General features: G+C 35.3%; 1 protein-coding gene across 9 annotated transcripts in view; it reads left to right on the top strand.

Moving 5' to 3' along the window:
* Positions 1-21,864, top strand: part of LOC134225541 (MOB kinase activator-like 2) — a 539,900-nt gene that overhangs the window by 179,945 nt on the left and 338,091 nt on the right. For 2 of the 9 annotated variants that reach the window (XM_062705715.1, XM_062705713.1), the window contains exon 1: positions 19,787-19,986. The exons of 3 other annotated variants lie outside the window; for them this stretch is intronic. The gene's annotated coding sequence lies outside the window, so the exon portion shown is untranslated. Of the gene's footprint in view, positions 1-19,786; positions 20,929-21,022; positions 21,191-21,864 lie in introns of those variants that run through there. 4 more of the 9 variants (XM_062705710.1, XM_062705711.1, XM_062705712.1 and 1 more) reach the window with 3 other exon arrangements.

Below are 21,864 nucleotides of genomic sequence, written 5' to 3'. Positions count from 1 at the left end.
TCAAGATCATCATCATCAGCAGCATTATTGTTGAACCCATTACCACTCAAGCATAGCCCCGTGCTACCGGTGACTGTTTAGCTTACCCACTGTTGTAAACAGTGTTGCCGGATAATAATTTTGATTTGATTTTATTGAAAGAGTAAACCTAGATCAACATTTGAAAAGGGCTTTGCATCCACAATGTAATCGTTTCAGTTCTTCATTTACAAACATAGTTTTATACTTGGAATAAGAACTAGAATGTTCACATTTTGACTGTTACGTCCTTTTCAAATGTTGGTCTTGTAAAATAATCTCTGTGATAATTGATAATACAATACGTATTCACTAATTATGTTTTTTCTTTCGAAAAACAATTCCTCATGATATTACAACATACAGATGAATTAAATTTAGAGTACCTGGCAACGCTACTTATGAAAAAGTTCAACCAAGCAATTCTTCGTTATAGGTATCATGTCACAACCACAGCAACCAGAAATCCGTTCTTTCAAAAAGTAAGCAAACTACATCGTACGGCTCATTTGGTTTGCCATCACCCAACCACCTTCGCAGGTTGTTTTTCCTCGGAAGTATTCCCATCCCCTTACCGCTGACTATCCGTTCATATTAAAGTCTACGTACGTATGTTTCTCTCCCGACACATCTCACAGCCAGCCAAAGTAGTTTCTATAGTGTTGTCGTAATTTATCTCACACCTCTCACTTCGATTTCGTGTGTACGGTAACTTGTTATGACGACGACGGCTACAATCCAAGGTTGGATGACGACCAGAGCTAACTATCCGTTGGAAAAGAAGTGCTAATATGCAACTCAATCCGATTCCGTTTCCACTCCCGTCTCGTAGCCAGTTTTTTTGTCTATGTTTGATGTTCTCATTGCTTACCTTTCCCATTTGAATTATATGTACAACACTTTTTGCCTTTATGGATATGGGTGTTTGGATAGATAGATAGATAGTGAGGCAGATAGATTCGCTTATGCAGCATCTTCTCGGATTCAGCATTCGATAGCCAGCGAGTGGGAGAGATGTTGAAAGGGAGCAAATGACGGAGAGCTGAGCTCAGTTCAGTTCTTCTCATTGCTGTGAGGTGAAAACAAAATAGACTTCTTCTCTTGCTCAATATGTTTATAGGTTAAGGCTAGTTAAATTCATTGTTAGTATGGTGCAATACATGTAGTGATGAACTGCAAATATGTAGGTAGGGGTTGTCTGATATAAAGTAATTCACTTTTCGAGTTACATTCTCTTTCACTGCAGTAGCTAAACCTTTTTTTGTATTTCTCGAACAATAAAGCTTTACCGAAAGGCGTATTTCTCATAGTTGATCTCGTTAATATTAAAAGCAATGGAAATTCCGAACAAATTTCCGATAAAAATCCACAACATTTTCTCGAGCAATTTCCCGAGGAATTTCTGAAGATTCGCCTGTAGAAATTCCCAAAAAAAAATCTGTGGAATTTTTTTTATTAATTTATCAAGAAAATTTTGAAGAATTTCTGTAGGAAATTGCTAAGAATTTCCCAAAGAAATTCCGAATAGGGAGCGGGACCGTTTGGACAGCACCCCCTATTCCCGTCCGCAATGTTAATAACTCGACCGCGCTCCAACCAAATGGCTTGATTTTATGTACATCACTAGCTATCGACAGAAACTAATCATTAGAGTGGGGCGTAGTTGTATGGAAAAACGCAAACTTTGTCCGATCAAGTGAGATCAAGGTTTTTCTGAATCGTTTTGGGACCCCAATCAACTGTGCAAAATATGGGCTCGATTGGTTGCGACCTCGCATGCCGCATCGCGTTTTAAATTTACATGGAGATTAGTATGGGAAAACGTACTTTTTTACATTTTTGCTATTAGCGGCTTCAATTTATCATCAATCACGTGACTCAATACGTTAGCATATAGCCTGGAAGATGCCGAAAGACTTTGCCGAAGAAGGTACATAGCTGGAAGGTCTACAAAAAATGTTATTACGTTTCGAAAACTGATTGTTCAAACCATATGCAAGAAATCAATGTTTCTGCCAGCACTACCGGACGACCTATGGTTACCGAAGGGCAAAACCTATCTTCCTTCTTGTCGGATTTTTTTCTTTGTGAAATGATTCCGGATAGCTCCCATTAGCTCTAAAGCCCTATAAGATCAATTATTTTGAAATAACACTCAATTAAATTATTGGTCTACGTAGTACGGCAGTGCTGGCAGAATAAACGATTTTCTGCATGTGGTTTGAACATTCAATCTTCGAAGCGTTATATCTTTTTTCGTGGACGTTCCAGCAACGTGCCTTCTTCAGCAAAGTTTTTCGGCATCCTTTGGGTTATACTTTAACGCAATGTGCCACTTGGTTTACAATGAACTGAAACCTCTAGTAGTAGAAATGCAAAAATATACGTTCTCCCATACTAATTTCCATACAAACTTCAAACGTGATGCGGAAAGCGAGGAAGCAACCAATCAGTCCCAAATTCTGCACAGTTGTTCAGGACCCAGAATGGCTTCGAAAAACCATTGATTTGAAAAAATGACCATGACGCCCCACTCTACTAATCATGTACTAAAAAACAAGTAATTCGGTTGAAATGCGCTCGACTAATGAGCGTTGCTGACGGGAATAAGGGATACTGCCCAAGTGGTTCTCTACCCTACTTTCCCGAGGAAATTCCGAAGAACTTCCTTAGGAAATTCCGAAGAATTTCCTTAGGAAATTCCTTAAAATTTCCCGCAGTAATCTCAAAGATTTTTTCTTGGCAATTCCTAAGTCGAGTCAAGTACGAGACACTGAAGACGGCCTTACTGTTGAGGTCGAAATACGTATCTGTCAAGATACAATTAAGTGGTGGAATTCAATGGGATTGTACAAACTTGTCTTATGACAAGTGAATTCCTAAGAATTTTCCGAAGAAATTCCAAAGAATTTTTCGAAGAATTTCTTAAGAATTTCACGAAAAAAATCCGTAAAAGTTTTCAGAGAAATTTAGAAGAATTTTCCGAAAAAAATACGAAGAATTTCTCGCGGAAATTCCGGAAAATTTTCCGAGGGAATTCCGAAGATTTTTTCGATTTACTCTGAAATATTATCCTAAGAAATTCCGAAGAATTTCCTAAGAATTTTCCTAAGAAATTCTGAAGGATTTTCCGAGATAGACTTCCCGATGTAATTCTGATAATTTTTCCAAATATATTTCGTGGCATTTTCCGAGGAAATTCTGAACCATTTTAAGCGCATTTTACACCTCCCGTGAACGTGAACGTGAACAAACTGTTTTTCGATAATAACTTCTTGATACATACTCAAATCGTGAGGGAATTATGTTCAAATGAAAGGCAGATGCTGCATTTAGTAGTGAGATGCATAAAAACATGAAAAACATCAATAATATCAGATTTATGAGCATTCCACGGTCATGCCTGTGAAATCATCGTGAAATCGTATCTGCGGTGAACTCATCGCAAGTGTAAACGCGACGGTGAACATGAACGTGGAGCTGTGGTGAATTCAAAAATACAAGGAGAATAGATTGATTTGGATTGGGAGTTCACACCGTCCGAGAGTGTTTACTGTTCCTGCTTTGTGTGTCGCTGTCGCTCATTTTAATACTCGTAAGGGTTTGGTCTGAAGGAAACTAACTCAGTAGTTTCTCGTAAATGAATTGTGTTTCTTTTTTATTATTTGGTAATATTATTTTTTCTTTTTAAATATTTATTTTAGTACTTCAATCATTCGTATATTCAATCGAAAAATTTATATTTTCATAGATTACTTCATTCATAAAAAAATTAATTCATTCTTCTTCTTCTTCTTCCTCTTCAATGGCTCTATATTACCACTGAATCTTGGCCTGCTTCTTTACTCAATATTCCATTAACATTTCCACAGTTATTATTTGATGTTTCTATTCTGTACCCGTCCATTGCATGGATATGTGTCTTATGTTGCAAGTACAAAGATACGCTATGCCCAGTGAGTCGAGATTGCCGAAAACCCGAAAAAAATCTTTTAGACCGCAACGAAAATCGAGAATACTCCGCCTTTGCTGGCAAGGCTAACTAGAAACCATTGTATTTATTCATAATTTTATTTTTTTTTATTTTATGATTTATATTTGATGTAATAGTTAATTTATGTACAAAAGAAATACGACTGGAAGATTTGGTTTTTTATTAGTGTTTTATTTTTATTAAATTATATTAATTTATACGGGTCTCCAGTTAGCCTTGCGAGCAAAGGCGTAGGATTCCCAACACAAATTCCAAGTTTTCATATTTTTTCTATATTTTATCTTTAGGAAATTTCTCTAAAATTGTGTTCATCTCTTCACTGTGGATCCATAGAGGTGCACTAAATATGACCATAGTTAGAAATTTAAGGAATTTAGGGCCAATTTCTTCACCTTCGCTTAACTCTTAAGCGGTGCTTACCCATACGTTTAAACCTGGTTTAAGGCCTAAGCGGAGGTGAAGAAATCGGCCCTTAGGGGTCAAATAGGCATCAAAGTGCGTTTTATGTGAATTTTTCACGTATTCTGTAAAAATAAATAATATTTACAGATAATTGTTGATATTATTTTCCAAAAATGTTGTACAGACATTGATAAATGTTTGTGAAACAATAACTAATGAAGTAAATCATTTCACAAATGTTTTGTTTTGTGATTTATTGGATAAAATACGATTTTTAAATACTTCTTGATAGAGCCGATGTCGAGCATTTCCAAACCATACCCGATCGCACAACCAGACAAGAGTTATCATATTATTTGCGAGTCGATGTGCCAATAGATAGGATGAGATCGGAAATATTCTTTTCTCATGCCTTTTCGCCCAAATTCCTCTATGCAATCATATAGCTTAATGATTTGTCAATTATACTATGAAAATAACAAATACTCGTATATCGCATTGACAAAATTGATTCCAGGGGTTTTTGAGATCAACAAGCTCAGAAGCTTATTTTATATTAAAAATAAATTCACAAAAATGCGCTTTGATGATTATTTTACCCCGAAAAACACTTTAATTTTCAACTTTTGCCAACAAAGTATGTATAGTGCTTTTTGAGGATCCACAATGAAGAGGAAAACACAATTTTAGTACAATATTTTAAAGATAAAAGGACGAAAAATATGAAAAAAATTGATTTATGTGACATTGGAGTAAAACGAGCTCAATAACTACATACAGTAGTATCCCGCGTCTATAGAAAATCACTTACTGAATTTCTTTGAAAATTTTCTTTTGAATAAGCTCTCATTCTCCTCTGTCGTCCGTTAAAAAAGTTATCCTATTTTGTAAAAAAAAATATATTTAATGAGCTTTTAGACTTGTATGACCCCAAAGTCCCCTATAATTCAATACATTCAATGAAATATATGATTATTTGTTATTTTCATTATATCATTGGAAAATATCATTTAAATTAATAGTATTTTCAGTTTCGCTGGTAACAAATCGCGTCGATCACTTTTTATGCACCTTTAAAATCGTCGCCAATATCTTTATTTTAAATCTGTGTTAATGCAAAGCCAAATCATTAAAACATGCAAAAAAAAGTACTTAACTTCTGGAAATAATCTGTTTATTGAAATCAAACAATTTTGTTCTTAGTTGATCTGACAGATCTTATGGCCATGTTTGCTGGCGACAATTTGCTTTGCGACGATTTCAAATTGACGCGGCCGGAAAATTCAAATAAAATGCATTTTGACGCTTATTAAACACCAAAATCCCTGAAATTTTCAACTTTTTCCAGCAAAATATATGTAGTGCCCTTCAGTCGATCCACAGTGAAGAGATAAACACAATTTTAGAGCAATGTCCTAAAGATAAAATGACAAAAAATATGTAAACTCGTGATGTATGGGACATTGGGGCAAAACGAGCCTCATAACTACATACAGAAGTGTTCCACGTCCTTGATTCTTAAATTCTTTGGAAAATTTATTTTTGAATAAGCCCTTAATCTCTTCTGTAAGTTGTCGGTAAAGAAAGTTATTATTTTTTCCTTTTTTTTTAAAGCGGATTACCTAATGTGCAATGAAGGAAAAAATATTATTTTTTTTGTATTTTTTACAACACCATCATTATTGTTCATTATTTGTTCATTCGCTTATTTATTGAGTCACTGATTTACTAGGTTTCAAAATAAATTTATTGATTTATTATTTTTTGTTGTTGATATATTAGATTTTTGAGTGATTAGTTTAATAATTTCTTTTTAATTTATTAATTTACTGTTCATAAAAGCACAACTTTTCCATATAGATAGCAAATCATGTAAATATTGGACAGTTATGCTTGCAGCGGCAGTTTAGTAATTTATTAATTATTAATTGATTAATTTATCATTTTTTTTATTCATCAATTTATTAATTTATTATTTCATTGATTTATAAATTTATAAATTTGTTTATTTATCAATTTGGTAATTTAATAATTTATTAACATACCTTTATAAACTTATTATGAAATATTTTTTATTATTTTACTATTTTATTTTTGATTATTTTATTATATTTATTTTTTTTTTATTCAATAATTTATAAATTCATTCATTTCTGAATTTATTAATCTAAAAAATTATCCATTTATTAGGTTTTCAAATCAATAATTTTGTAATTTAATCGATTGTTCATTTTTTAATTTATCAACCCATTAATTTGAAGTCATTTATTTATTTATTAATTCTTTTGTTTATTCAAAGTCTTAGCTATATTAGTTATAAATGCTTGGCATACTTTTTCTGCTTTGCTACTACTGAATCATTTGATATGCTTCCGATATGCTTGTGCATCGTCTCTGTCGTTCACGGTGAACAGATTTTCAGAATGCTTTTGCCATTCGAACGTGAACGAGCTCCGTGGAATTTTTTTACCTGAGTTACCAGAGAAAGCTTCTCTCCTCTCTGATATATACACCATATACGCCATATCTCCACCACAGCAATACAGGGAGAATGAAGAATCTAACAAGATGTGTAGATTGCCTCTCTGTCGTTTTCATCCTGCCTGTCTGTCTGCCCTCGTTTTTTTGGTACACACATGCTCGTATGCTCTTTGCGCTGCGTTATGACCATCCACGAGGTACAGATATTAATATTAATTATCATTCAGAATGTTTGTGATTAGGTATACCTATATTAGTTTATTCAATAAAGTTGTTTATTTGAAACAGTTTATGTGAGTAATTTACATAATTTGGATAATGACTATCAAAAAAATCTTAGCACAGCAAAAATTATTGAATACATATTAAGACTTTCAAAAGTAAACACAACAATTAAATACGGTACGGATATACGATACGTGATCAATTGAATTTAATATACGAAAACTTGAGCCAAAATTGTTTTTTTTTATTGGCGAACTGGTCAAATATTCAAACAGTAATTAACACTATTCGAACAAATGAATATTTTTTTTTTTAAATGAGATGAAGAAAAGTATTAAACAAATGTAAGCCAAAATAGAAAGTCAAAAATGATATCTAGCAATAGTAAAAAAAATTAAAAAACTCCTCATCAAATTAAACTTGTTACTACATGTCAAAATCAATCGTTCAAATGGGATAGAAGTCACTAGATAGAAAATTAGAAGAAATTACTTCTCTTTTCGTAAATTCGTATTTTCTTAACTATAATTGCATAATTGAACATTATTGTATTAATGTGTGGAACAGAATGAATCATGTGAATTACATGCTTCGTGGGTAGTTTTGCCAGAACTCCTTTGATGCGAACCAATCGAAAGATAATATTTGGATTCAGGTCAATTGATCACCGGAACTTGTTAATTCAGCTTTGAACGGTGCAAAATGTATACATTTGGTAGCACAGTTGAAAATTTGCCATTTAGAAATCATTAAGTACATGTACCTACTGGCTTTTCATAACAAAATTCCCGAACATTTAAACGAAAAGATGATTAAAATTAATCAACTTGATCAATATCGTTCCGTAGATTACCCACTCAAATAATTCATATACATATATGCGACAATATGTTTCATTTTTATTTTCTTCGTTTACTACTGCACACTTACTTGCTGCCTGCATTCGTAGGCAATAATTCAACACTTCCAACTAGACTCGATTGTCCACGACGATGTTCACTGTGAAATTATCGCTCTTTCTCACCTCTTGTTCATGTTCATGTTCACGGGAGGTGTACAGAGGGCTTTACGTGGAAATGTCGAAGAATTTTCCGGACAACTTCAAAGAATTGATGAGGAAATTCCAATGAATTTTCCGAGAAAAAAATTAAAAAGATTGAGGAAAATAAAAAAAAAATTCCGAGGGAATTGCACAGAATTTTTCGAAGAAATTCTAAAGATTTCCTAAGAATTTCCTTATGATATTCAAAAGAATTTTCCTTGAAATTTTCCGAGTTAATTCCAAAGAGTTTACCGAGTTAATTTTCCCAATTTCCCAAGGAACTTTTGAAAATTTCCGCCAGAGCATCTCAAAGATTTTCCCGTAAGTATTTTTGGAAATTTACTGATAAAATTCCAAAGAAATCATTAAAATATTTGGCCTTGCAAATTCCAAAAATATCTTGAGGAAATTCTGAAAAATTCTCCGGGGAAATGGTATAGATTTTTTTCATGGAAATTTCGTAGATTTTACCAAGGTTATTTTGAAGAATTTTCCGAAGAAATTCCAAAGAACTTCCCGACGAAATCATTAAAAAAAATCCTTGTAAATTCTGAAAAAAATCTTGAGGAATAACTTCAAAATGCTCCGAATAAATTCCAAAGATTTTTTCCAGTGATTTTTTGAAGAATTTCCCAATAAAATTGAAAAAAAAAATAAAAATACCAAAAAATCCAAAGAATTTCCCGAGAAAATTCCGTTTTTTTTTAAATTCGAAAAAAATTATCGAATGAATTCTTAATTCCGAAGAATTTTCCAAAGAAATTCCAAAGCACATCCTTATAACATTGTAAAGAATTTCCTAAAGGAGATCCTAAAGTATTTTAAGTTGAAATTTCGACGAATTCCTCAAGAAATTCCGTAGCTTAAATAGCTTTCGGCGAAGAATGTTTCTATACAGCCGCTGGATGCCGGACAGATGCTGTTTGAGTCGCACTTTTTTGACGATTAGACACTCATAGAAAGATGTGAGGAAGATTGGAAATTGTCTCCATTTCCCTGAGCAAAGTATAATCATTTTAGCCTCATGATATACGAATGCAGAAATGGTAGCTTGGCTTAGAAACCTCGTTGTTGATAACTGTGAAAGTGATTAATGAACAGTAAGCCGCGAGGCGGCAATGTCCCAGGGGAGGATATAATGCCAATGAAGAAGAGGAAGAAGATTGTTTGCACACTAGGGAAAACCGTTCTGTCTGAATCTGTCCAACTGCTCAGATACCGAAATTAGTTTCGAACCATTATTATATGAGATATTTAACGAATCATGATCGTTGTCCAAAATATGATTAAACTTTATTATCTCTACATAGGGTGGGTGTACCAATTGTCACCATACATAAGAACAACTATTTTTTTTAAAATAAGTAAAAGGCATGTGGGTGGACTTTATATATCAAGCGAAAGGTTTTACTTCCTGTTCCTTAGAACAGCTGTGAAAACCACAATAAAATTTATTATTATCTCCATTTCTTAATTTTGGTTCCTTATTTGGCAAATCTCATTGTTTTATTATGGGACTGGTCAAATTGGGACCACTAGTGCGACAACTGGTGCAAAGGACGTCAAAAATTAAGCAAAATCAATTTTTACAATTATACCTTTCTTGTTTTGGAGGGAATCAAAGGTGTTATCGTATCATATGAATATGTTTTATCGATACGAACTTGGTTTGCGGTGATTTGATCGGCCATTTGGCATATAAAGCACTAGTGCGACAACTGGTGCTATAGCCACAATTGGTACATCTAGCCTAATCAGAAGGGGTCTGATAAATTTTAATACTGTTGATTCCAACCTACCAAACTAAGCTGAAGCAGTAAAATTTTAGGCATATTTGTTCAATTCCAATTTTTTTGACACTGGTTAAAGGTTTTTAAATAGTTTCTGTTTGAACTGCATAAGATGTTGGATGAACTATAAACTGAAACAATCGAGAATTTTCCACAAAGCAAAAATAAATTAGCACTTTTATAAGCAAAAATTGCAATTATTAAAGAAGAGATTTCCATAATGAAATCAAAATGTTCCATGGAAAAAAATACAAAATTTCCATAAATAAATCAATATTAACATTCAACAATTACAAAATTTTCCACAAAATAAATATTTTTTTTCCACGAAAAATTTAAAACTTTCCAGAAAATGATCAATAAATGGAAATTTTGCTTTATTTGTGGTAATTTTATATTTATTTATTGCTCATACCCTGATTTCTTTGTTGGCAGTTTTCTATTTTTTTATGTTAAATTTTTCTATTTTTTTACGTAAAATTTCTATTTATTAAGGAAGAGTTTTATTCTAGTCCCTAGATTTTTATTTTACTTTTTATTTTAGTCCCTAGCAGGCATAGAAAAATCTTTCAATTGATAACCACGAAAATGTCAATAGAACACTGAGTTGAAAAGCATACAAAGAAAATTCCAGTTGAAATGTAGAGGAAGAGGATGATGAAATGAACTCTGCTGCGAAACGAAACCGAAACCTAAAATAAAAGCGTTAACCTTGTTGGTGTATGTAATTTACAGTTTTAAACATATTATTATTATCAACATTAAAGTATATTATAGCACAATGTTATAAAAAACTGTAAAGTATGTACAACTACAATTTTTGAGTCGAATTTTACACTTACCCATTTTTTTCACTTCCCCCAGTGTACCTTACGATTAATATGGTCAAAAATATCCACCCATTTGGCAAAATAACATTTTCGACCAAACGGCCAGTCGGTCGAATGGCATTTACGGCCGTTTGTCCATTTCGGATTGATAAAATTGTCTGCCAGATGGGTTTTGGCCTAATGGTTTGTTCGGCCAAATGAAATATTCCGCCAAACGCCTCTCGGCCAAATGGACCTACCTGGCGTTTGGGCGAAAGTGATTCGGCAAAAATCCATTTATGGCACTTGGTATAATAACACGTTAGGCCGAAAGTCATCAAGCCAAATTCCATTAGGCCGAATAAAACGTTTATCCGAAACGGTATTATGTCAAAAATGGTTTGACCGAAATTGACATTTGACCGAAAGCGACAAACAGCCGAAGGGACATTCGGCATTCGGCTGGTTCATAACAGAGTATGGTATCAATAACAGAATTAGGTATTATTGAGGTAAGTTAAGTATCGTTAGCACACGAATAACCTGTTGACCAACTGATTATCTCATTTTCCGGTAGTAACAAAAAGTGCGAATAAAACTATTCAGCTATTCAGTTTTAAAATAAATGTTTTGTCGAATAGAATCATATTATTAATACGTATTGTTTTTTCTTCATTTACTTTACAGGTAAGTTTGACCAGACGATGAAGGCAGATTATGACTACCATTTGCGGATTCTAATATCGTGATAGGCGTGTGCTTCATAATTTGGGTAATATTGATTTACAAAAATATATTTGAAAAGCAAGGACGATAACCGTTATAACCTGGCTTTAAAATTATATAGGTAATAATTTGTTTATAACTTGTTGGCCAAATATACTGTGTTACCGATATATTTTACTCTGCCTGATTTCGAGAGACAATGCAGTAGCGGTGTCACAAAAGGTAAGCAATGTAGTGACGAGACATTTTGAGGGATGTTTAAAAGTATGATGTAATATGCAGCAGTGTAACATGTCGAAATAATGTGCTAATCATTCTATGACCTTCAAGGATGTTATCGATCATTTAGTAATCCGCTATCGATCATTTAGTAGTTTGTCAATAACTAATCACAGAGGCTTATTTTGAAAACGTGTTGAATGGTAGACTTGTAGTGTGAAGGTTTTTCTGCAACTTTGCCTAACAAATTGATGTTCGTATTCCACAATTGAAGGAGTTAAGGCGCTAGCGGCAGTAACTCATACTAAATGATAATAAAATTTCAATCATTTAGTATAAGTTACTGTTACTAGCGCTATACTGCCGCTAACCGCAAGTCGAGCACATCTGTATATGGGCCTCCATATACAGATGTGCTCGACTTGCGGTTAGCGGCAGTATAGCTCCGTTATTAGTGCAATTCAAACAACGAACTGTTCGGCAGAGTTGTAAATAAACCTTTGCACTAGAAGTCCACCATACAACACATTTTGAAATTTAGCCCCTTAAGTGAGTTATTGACAAACTGCTAAATGATCGAACGCCAATTACTAAATGATCGATAACATCCTTAATGACCTTATTTTGATATCTGAAATGTAATTCAAATCAGCAGTGATTCAAATCGTTCGGGTCTTTCAGTTTGAATATGCATCTGAAACATTAATTTTTCTAGCAGCTGTTCTAGATTCATTTTTCTTATACCAGTCAACTGTCAAAAAATCAAAACTGGTATAACGCTGAGTTCTATTATCTGCAGACTCCTACCACGAAAGAATCACAAGATTCAAATATTTTTCAATTGTTTCGCAATATGAATGCGTCATTTTATCTACCGATCAATCCACATTGCAATTACGGCGCGTTTCTTGGCAGCAACATAATGATTTCATTTAATTGAAAATTTGAAAAACTTGAATGGAACACTGCTGGAGAAACCAGCGAGTTTGTTCTATTTTGCTCCAGATTCAAACTAGAATAGTGGTCGAAAATTTAGAATGAAACTGAATCATTTCTGATTTCACTCTTATATTGTAAAATTAGTGTGTTTTATGTAATGAGGAACCGACTGTTTACTTCCATGATTTTTACTTCCAGTTGCAGGCCTGGTAGCGAGTCACTTTTTATGGGGTCTGTCACTAAATAGTCCTTTTTTTCGACTTCAAGTCAATAAATTTACTTTTTATTGGAAAAGGTCACTATTTTTAACTATTTTGAAACTATTGACTAGGTTTCGTTAAAAGCAATGGAATAAAAAAAATATGAAAAATTTGAATATTCATGACGGACATATAATGTAGGATTTAGGAAAAATGACCACTTAGTACTTTTTGGCCCAAAAGCTGTTAGCTTACTAGTGACTTCAAATTTGCTCTGAATCTCGGTGTTCTTATTAGATTTTCAACAGCGCGATTGATTGAAGGGGTTTGGGTGATGCAAGCAGGATGGGCACAGGAGATTGTGATTCTAAATATATGCACAAGGCTAATAGCAAACCCTTCGTATTTTGAAACCTCTTTTAAAAACTATCAAACTTTACACCTTGTCAATTGAACTGTTGAGTATTCCGATTCATCTTTTCAATAAAATTCTGATATTTTCATCTCAATCTTACACAATTTTAGATACATTACCTGTTGTTACGAGGAAACATTAGTGAGCGGTAGCATGATCTAATGCTCATTAGTGCATACCCAAAACTAAACAGATTTTCAGTTTTTTTATATAACAAATAGGGGAACTGTCCCGATCTCCATCGCACTGAACATATATTCATCTCATCGCGATACAAAGAAATACAGCATCAATTTTGTCGCTTTTTTTGTTAACATGCGTGCTCACTGCTGAAAAAAATCACAAAAATGTGGAACAAATCAAATTGCTTTTCATTGTTTTGCTTTCGATGGAATGAATATCGGAGCCTTAAGGTAAAAGTGGGTAGAGTACCAAAACAAAGCTTTGAAAGTATTGGTACTATAAAAACTGTCATATACTGTAGTAGTATTGGTATCGTATTTATAAAAAAACAAAGAATATTAGTAGGGTGGTTCAAAAAACGACCCAGCTCCACCACGCTCAATCGATTCCGTCCCATGCACCGAGTGTCCTCCAAAAGCCGATTCGAACAAAAACTGATTGAGCACAAACCGGTTAAAGTTTGTATGAAAGCTAATATAGGAAACTAAACCTTTCAATACACTGGCTACCATATCACAGACAAACTCTGGCTGTTCTGGTTAAATTACACGTTTCACTGATGCTTTCTGAGAAGCCTAATTATGATAAGGATTCGCAACCTCGATTAGAATCGACTCCCAACTATCAGAACGACAATTCAATATGCATTGTCTATGAAGAAGCGCCACAATAATGTAAAATTCAAAATATGAAACATATGCGACTGAGCGTGGCGAATCAAAATAAGTTTTGTGCCACCCTAAATATAAGTTTGCTGCTGCCGGTTCCAGTGTTTACATTGGCTCCGCGATCCGTATTTAGTGGGTTTTTTTCGGTCAAAAATAGCAGTATTTATTAAGTTTGCGCTTCAAATAAATGACTGATTTCAAAAGTGATGTTCAATTGACATTCCATCAACATTTCGGGCTGCTCATGTGCGGAGGAATGTGTGAAAACTTGATTTTTTCAATGCCCTTTGAGAAGAAGTGAAGTGCAGTGATAAGCTCACCAAATCGCGAACGGCTATTAAATTGGCACGAAATGCATAGAACTCTTTGAAGAAACATTTTCATTATCACGGGAAGTGAATAAATATGCTGTGAGCAGGTTAGTAATTTGAATATCAAACTTTTGTTCGGTGCTGTTCGATGCATTCGAATAATGGTGGGAGAGGAATGCGGGAGGTGTGGTATTGACTCGTGGAAGGTTCGGTGCCATATTGACTGCCATCGTGGTACTCTTTCAACTATGTCCTTAAGATAAATTCCTGGAGCAGTTCCCCTATGTTTTACTCACATATGTATATTTTTTGAAACATACGATTTTTTTTTATTAGAATGGAAAAATTTGAATCATTGCTTAATACTGCAAAGCACTTTGGGAGTAAAATATTAATTACGTAAGAGATCCCTCGAGACTGCCTAAACTTTGGATATTCCATTAAGCAAAATGGTGAACTTTTTAAGGTTTTTATTATTTTGATTTTAACTCACCGATTGGTAGCTTAAACTTCTTGTTTAGGCTTTTCGAAATTCTGAACCAATACCTGAGGTTTCGAAATGATTCTTGGGTTTCAGATTTGTAAACTTTGTAAACCAAATTAAATCTATGTCGAAAAATTATTTGAATACATTTCTATCATAGTAAAGTGCTATTTTCACACACAAGCGACGATTTTCCGAATAAGTTTGAACTCATAATAAACATTACTGTACCTTATTTTGTATGACTTGCCTCAAATTGTGTTTTTTCCAGTGGTGAAAGGGGCGGAAAATGCCTTAATAAATATTTAAAAGAATGAAATAAAACAAACTCATTAGATTTCGTTTTTCATAAAACGAACTATTCCATTTAATTTCATCACTTTGTAAACATTGTTCTAGTGTTTCATACAGTGAGTCCAAAAAGTATTCGTCTAGCTGTGTGTTTTCTAGAGAATGTCAAAGATAGAATCTAGTAAGCTCAAAAAAATAAAACTATCGATTACATTGTGTAGTAAAATAATCAATTCATTTTTATTGTTTAAAATCAAACAGAAAAACATAACAATAACAAAAACAAAGGTAACAAAACATAACAATTCATTAAATACGGGCTCAAAAAGTATTCGTCTAGTCAGGTTTAGCGCGCTTTTGAAACGAAAACAGGAGTTGTAGAATGGAATTCAATATTTCGTTAGATTCCCCTGTGTATCTATGACGGGCTATAGTTCTTGTGGCATGGAACTGACCAAATTAGCCGTAATGGGGGCCGAAATATTCTTCCATTTTTCTTTCAACACTAATTTCAATTCGTTGTTGTTCGAAATATGACTTTCACGAATTTCACGAAAAGTTTGTCGTCCAGAACCTTCCAATGGAGTTAAATTGGATATATATTTGGGATCTGAGGAGGCGTTTTGAGTTGATTGGGGTATTATAGAGTAGCTACAGCTTAGTATTTTGGGCTGTGTGCTTGGGGTAATGATCACCCCGTAAGATGTATGTTCCCTGTAAGCCCAATTTCTCAGCAATGGCGTTCAAATTTTCTTTCAAAATGCGGATGAACATTTTGTGATACATAATTCCTTCAATAATGTGAAATTTTCTCGCACCGGTTGCGCTCAAGCACCTCAGAGACCATGACGGAGCCCCCACCATGCTTTACCGCTCAAAAGAGATTCTGCGGCTGTATCTCAATTTTCGTTTTCCGCCATACCATACATCGGCCATTTGATCCAAATATGCTGTACTTGCTTTCGTCAGATAACATGACTTGTTTCCGAAAGTCATCCTTCTTCCAGCGATATTTTTAGCGGGAATCGAGCTGTTTTTGATAATTTTATGGCTCACTTTAATTTTCTTCCGTGATACTCGCCCATTATACCCATACTTTTCACAGGTATTTCTGTTCGTATTGGTTCATATCTGAGCACTTCTTCTCTCCAACTCACTTGCCTATATGGGTGAACTCGTTTTTAAGGATTTTTTTTATTTTCCGCCCAATAAATCGCTCATCGTTATCAGTTTACCATCGCTGACGACCACTCTGTTATTTATTTTGATAGACTTTTGTGGCTCTGATGCGATCAATCACCAATTAAATGGTTGAATTCTTGCTACCCTTGGTCTTCCCACATTTCTTGCAAAGTCATAAGTCAACTTGCACTAATTATGCAGGCGTAGAATAAGTTTTTTTTTCATTTGAACTCATCTTTTTACTTTTCCCACCCATGGTGCTTCTATTTCCCGCGCCAAGTTCAAACAAAACAAAAACATTATTTGATCTGTCATTGAATATTGACAAAAATGTTACTAGACATCACTAGAGTGTGCTAGTGTAACTACATGCGAATAAAACTATTATATTCGTGTTTCACTCGATTATTTTCTGAATAGACGAATACTTTTTGAGCGAGCGGAATTGACGAAATTTAGATATTCTCTACATACCAGAATAAGTAATTGAAATTTCTATTTGTTTTTGAATAATAATCATGTGTTGACAAGTTTTCTACCAAATTTGGAAGAAAGTTTTTTTATCTCACTTCTATCACGTCTAAGTTTTACATTTTACTAAAGAATATGCAGCTAGACGAATACTTTTTGGACCCACTGTACTTGACTCGACTTGAGAGACTAAAAACGTCAGTACCGTCATTACTGCTGAAGTCGAAATACGTATATTTGTAAAGAATGCAAAGTAATGGAATTAAATAATGCATTACAAGTGAAGACAATTTTTTATTCATCAGATTTGTTGAATATTTTTGCAGAATTTGGATTTTTTTTATCTGTTTTGTTAAACTTGTTACTCTATTTTTTGAAATTTTCACCATGAGCTCATGGAAAAATGGTAGTTGGAAATCAATGAAATGTATGGGAAAATAAAGTATTTCGGCAAATTTATGGGGAATGGAGGGGATTTAGAAGGAAGTGGTGATAAGGATTACAGTATGAAGTCAAACGATGATCTCCTGCACTTAGTTTGCACTGATTAGTAGTTTTATAATAGGCAATGAAATTTCGATTTTACTACCACTTAATCAACCCATCCCTTGCATTTAACGTTTCTACTGGTACCTTATTACCGCACCCCATTCATAAATGGCAGGGAAACTAAACCCATTTCCACTGCTCATTGAATGTTTGTTTATAAAAATAGGATTAATCATGTTAACCCAAACAAGGTATTTTTTTTCCTAAGCCAGCAAAAAATAACTAAAACTTTATACTCTGGCAATCATCGCATATTTGCTGGTTTTTGTTTTAGCTAATGAATCACCCACCGAAAACTAATCATAGGGCATAATCAAAATGCTATTGCGTATTGATTTAGGCTCGAGATAAACAAAGGAAATTATTTGAGGGTTATTCGGAGACTTTTCCCAAGAAATTTTTTTTTTTTTTTAAAAAGCTGATCATAGAAGAAATCTTGGGTTCAAATTCAAATTCAAAAGGACGTGTGTGATTTTGTAAACAAAGATTCAAACGCCGATTTGTCCAATCTGATGGCACTCCCACGCGAACCAACACCACCAATAGGTAACCGAAGGCTTCCCTACCTGTCTGTCGTAATGGTTTGCGTGGAAATGCTATTAGATTGAACAAATCGACATTTGAATATATGTTTACAAAATTACATACGTCATTTTGAAAAAGTACCCTAAAAATGTTCTTTTTAGTTGATCGTTTTAATTGTTATTGTTATACGTATAGTACATATAACTGTAGTGAATCTAAATGTGAAAAATATGTATCTTTCAATTTATTTATGATATTTCTATTTTTCACCACCTCAAATTCAATTACCTGCTTATTTCCGTTCTCAGAATCTTTAGTTACACCGTACTACATGCTGATGTATACATAGTTTGTTCTCATCATCATTATTATAATCCCTTTATTTCGTCACATACTGCCAGCCTATAGCACAAACACAGCCACAAAAAAAGAGTTTTCAAAACAGCTGTGCGGCGGATGAGTTTGAAGCTGAGCTGCAGCGGAGTAGCTATCTGCTACTAACTGGCTGAATGCTTCATGTATCGATTTCCCAAACAAAACGATTCTCTCTGGTTTGCGCTCTCGCTTCTGCTCTCACATTTCCACGCGCTTTTCCGCCACGCTTGTGCTATTTTACACATCAAAATAAAGTAGGCATCCACCTCTGATGATTATCTGTCACGTCGTCACCTCAATCCTTAAAGAATACTTACCACAACATTACGTATTGCATCTTCTTCAAAGTTGATAGCGTTGCATTTCCACCGCCAATGTTTAGAACCATTTAGAATACGATCATACTTGCTCTATTCTAGTTGTGGGCTAGGCGAATTGTGCAAATGTCTGTATGTGTGTGCACAAAGAGCAAGTAAAATGTTGGAATTTTCATGTAGTGATTTATAATCGATTCAGCGCACAATTAGAGATGTCGTAAAATCCCGATTAATCGATTAGTTACTAATCGATTACTCTTGATTCTTGTCGATTATTGAATCGATTAATCATTGTATAGTAATCGATTCAAAATTAATCGATTATCACAACGATGAATCGATTAATCGAAATAATCAATTAATTTTCGACATCCTTATGATGTCGTAAAATTCTGACTAATCGATTAGTAACTAATCGATTACTCACGATTCCTCTCGATTATTGAATCGATTAATCGTTGGGTAATAATCGATTCATAATTAATCGATTATCACAACGATGAATCGATTAATCGAAGTAATCGATTAATTTGCGACATCTCTACGCACAATTTCGGATCGTAAAGATTGAAAGGAAAGCTAAATTCAGTTTCTACTATTTAATTTGATTACGATTCGAAATTACGATCAAAACTATGCCGAAAATGTATACCAAAAATACCAAAACATTATTTTTATTAAATTGAGTAAAAACCATCAAATAACAGATCGATTTGATGCGGAATGAACACAATGTTTCACCGTGCACTGTTAAGAGAGCGACCATAGTTGAAAATGTTGCTCATTTCTCCTATTCTTGCGCCCTTATTCGTCTTACAGCATGAGCAGCATTGCTCATATAGTCATGTAGCAATTCTTGACGTTTTGTTATTGCCACCGTTTTATTTTTCCGTCCGAACTTTGGTTGATGTGGTCTTTGATCGTTACTGTTGTTGGTTGGTTGGTTGGTTGGTTGGTTGTTTTACTGTTGCGAAGCCGTTCGACACCTTTGTGTACATCTCACATGTTCTAACAGCAGCAGCAGCTCGGCGAGAAGCCGTGAGAGACTCTGTGCTGTGCGGCGTGCATGCTTTGACGAGGTTGAGGAGGCATCGTACAGCGATACTGCCGCAACAACCACGCGCGCGCTCTCTCTCGCGTGAATCGCGACGCGCCACCTTCGCTCGTCAGCACTTCAGTTTGCGGTCAGCCTCTGTCGGGTTTGGTAGGCAACACACAGACATCAGACATAGATAGACGGACGCGAATCTGCGCCTCTTCTTAGGGCTTTGTATCGCGGTCGCCGCGCGCTCGGAACAAGGGAAAATCGACCCGCTTTTGCATATCGTTCCGTTCTCGTTTGGACAGTGTTTGACAGGGTTTTAGCACAGGTTTGCGATTTTTTTTTGTTTGTACCATCGCTAAAGCTACCACTAAAACGGGTTTTGTGTTGCTTCCGCGGTATTAGGCCGCAGCCGACGTACTAGAATAAGAAGAAGCGTCAATTCTATTACAATAAACGACGATGCGACTTTCGGTTTCGGCATAAGTGCGCGGAATTGGGGGTGAATTGCGAAAGTTGGCCGTGAATTGATTGTCATGGTGATCGATGCCCCAGAGTAGTGTGTTTGATTTCGGTTTTCACCTTTCGATCGCATAGAAGTCTGATCGTGAGGAGATCAATCATACGAAAAAGAGTTGCAGTAGAAAAGAGATAATTACAAAAAAATATATCGCCTATTGTTCAGACGAGAAGGTATTGCCGATTCAGAGTTTGGAAAATGCATACACAACGGAGCGCGAAGTGAGGAAACGTTATGCAAATTTTTCATCTCATGTGCACGAAGTGAGTGGAGTGTTTGACTGCGACGAGTGGTGTTACGTGAAGGGGGCACGCACGTGGATTGGTAAACAATCGAAAACGCATACAATCGCGCAGAGCAGCTACAGAAATAACAATAGGAGGATAAGTGCAATAGTCTCACGGGATGCTGTACAGTTTGTGAAGAAGCAAAGTGTGCAATACAGTGTAGAATAATATCAAGTGATGATGCTATTGTTATGGTCCAGCACACAGTCGGAGATAGCAAACCGAGCTAACGAGTGAAATATCGATAAAATTAAATTGAGGCATACGATGAAGCGGCCATCGTGAAACCTTGTGCAACAGATTGGACCGAGCGATTGTGTTTCATTGGAAATCAGCATCTTGGATATAAGCAGCAAAGTTCAACCGAGTGAAACCTGAATCGTGCAGACGGTGGACAGACGATTTATTGGGAAATCTTTGCCGTTCGCATTGGATTATCTGTCGTATTGTTGTGACTCAGCTGGTATGTTTACACTTTTACATTGTTGTAAGTGGCACGTATTCGGAAGGCAGGCAATCATGGCAAGACGGTAGCAAGCAATGCAATGGTAGACAAACACTTTCCCGCAGTCCCGTATTCAGTTAGATGTCGCACAGGTACAATATCTGCCCGTGGCACTCTTGTAACGTGCTCCTCCGCTTCCCGGATGGATCCATGAGAAGAAAAAGCGAACGGCCCGACGAACGGGGGGGCACACAATGATAACAACAGTTAGACGCAGCTTGTACGTAGATAACAGTACTTTCGCAGTCGTAAATGCTTCGGTTCCGGGTGGTTTCTGGATTTGTTGTTGTTGTTGTTGTTGTTGTTGTTGCAATTGCTGCTGGACTGGAACAGCTGCTCCGGCCGCCAGCGCTGGCGCGTTCCCATCTTTTTGATTTCCCAGAACTACCCGGTTCGGTTCGGTCCGGTCTTGGTTGAGTTGAGTAGTTGATGATGAATTGGTCTGTGCAGTTATGGATAACTTGATGAGCACGCGTTTCGCTTCCCGAGCACCGGTCGGTCGTCGGCACGTGTGATTGAGGTTGGATGGAAGAACAAATTTTTATTGACGCCGTTTGTCGCTCGTACCAAGCTGGCTGGAGCTAGACACAAGCCACGGACTAATGAGCTCAAGGGGTATGAAAGTTATTGCTCCGAGTTTAGGTTGGCTAATTGGAGCAGTTTTTAAAACTGGAATGGAATAGCGTTCTTGGAACGTTAAATGCTGATGAAGATGAAGATGGGTTCATTCGAAAACTGTATTTTATTGAAGTCTCATCGATAGATAACAGTATTGAGTCAGTAATAATAAACCATTATACCATTCGTTGTCAGCCAGCTCATTTAGAAGTTTACTAATTTATAGTCCCGTTGGATTCTTAATTTTTGCTTACCGCAAAACTTCTCGTAGGCTTG

Source organism: Armigeres subalbatus, chromosome 3 (assembly GCF_024139115.2).
Source record: "Armigeres subalbatus isolate Guangzhou_Male chromosome 3, GZ_Asu_2, whole genome shotgun sequence".
In the NCBI taxonomy this organism is placed as follows: Eukaryota; Metazoa; Arthropoda; class Insecta; order Diptera; family Culicidae; genus Armigeres; species Armigeres subalbatus.
This window is presented reverse-complemented; position numbering and strand designations above follow the sequence as displayed.